This window comes from Octopus bimaculoides, chromosome 1 (assembly GCF_001194135.2).
Source record: "Octopus bimaculoides isolate UCB-OBI-ISO-001 chromosome 1, ASM119413v2, whole genome shotgun sequence".
Lineage (NCBI taxonomy): Eukaryota > Metazoa > Mollusca > Cephalopoda > Octopoda > Octopodidae > Octopus > Octopus bimaculoides.
Genome location: NC_068981.1, coordinates 116,227,547 through 116,228,825, shown reverse-complemented (window position 1 = coordinate 116,228,825; position 1,279 = coordinate 116,227,547). Strand labels below are relative to the sequence as shown.

The following is a 1,279-nucleotide window of genomic DNA, read 5'->3' as shown; positions in this document are numbered from 1 at the left end:
TATTTTGTTTAAAAGAGTTCCAACACTGTCTGTTTTTTATGTTTTATTTATATTCCTGCAGAACCAATGTGGGATATAGAATATGGAATATACAATATATAATATAATATACAATATATAATATAAAATAAAATAAAAATGGATGGCACCATGAAATAAAATATTGAATGTAGATGAAATATTGAGTGTTCAATATAAAGGATCAAATATATAAATATATAAAGGCGACTCGAGTTTCAGGGTTATTTTCTTTCGTCATGGCCGGTATGACAGACATATATATAGTCAAAATAAGCAACAAGATATTCAAAGTTAATGCAGTACGATCGTTTCATGCGACTCCATTTCATTAAGCAATGTCAACATTACATCATATATAAAATGCAAAGCAATCCTCAGCTGCACAAAGATATAGAAATTTACTGAAATTACATTTCAACAAAAGGACATATTTTATAACTACATTTAAACTCTCCAAGTAGAAAGAAAGAATACAAAAAAACATTTTGGATAATACTATACTTAATTCTGGTGCCTAAACTTAAGTACCATATTCACTTGAATCTATATATATATGCATATGTACATATAAGTCAGTGTGGAAGGAGTGGTTCTTTTTCGGGATACTTGTCCAAGCGTATACCAGTTTAGCTTTATGTCAATTGAGGATACTGGAAATTCCACATGTGCATATGTACTAGTGCTTATCGTTGGCTCTTCTACGATTTTAGTACTTCACACTTTTGAAATTCTAGTTGTCGCTATAGAAGTTTCCACTCGATATAGGAGAAAAATTTTAACAGAGTAAAGAAAAGGGAGATTGTGTACTCATAATAATCAATACATTCATTATAACAATAGTCAATTCATGTTGCCTACTCAAATTTCGGTTTATTACTTAAATTTATATTTATGCAATTAGATTGCATTATGAATTTGAGAAAGTAAAACCTTCATCAGGGAAAAAATTGACTGATGAAGGGTTTTGGTGTTTCAAATTCATAATGCAATTTAATTGTCTAAATATGTATTTAAGGAATTAACCGAAATGCGCGTAGGCAACATGAAATGACTATTATTATAATAAATATATTAATTATTCTGTGTATGCTCTCCATTTTCTTCGCATTATATATATATATATATATATATATATATATATATATAATATAAATAATATATAAATATATGCATATATTCATACATATATGTACACACACGTACACACACACACACACACACACACACATATATATATATATATATATATATACGCACA

At 27.7% G+C, this 1,279-nt stretch overlaps 1 protein-coding gene across 5 annotated transcripts in view; it reads right to left on the bottom strand.

Annotated features, from left to right (window-relative positions):
- The window catches only part of LOC106876842 (LIM/homeobox protein Lhx9), a 253,651-nt gene that overhangs the window by 89,963 nt on the left and 162,409 nt on the right, over nt 1–1,279 (bottom strand). The window lies entirely within an intron of this gene.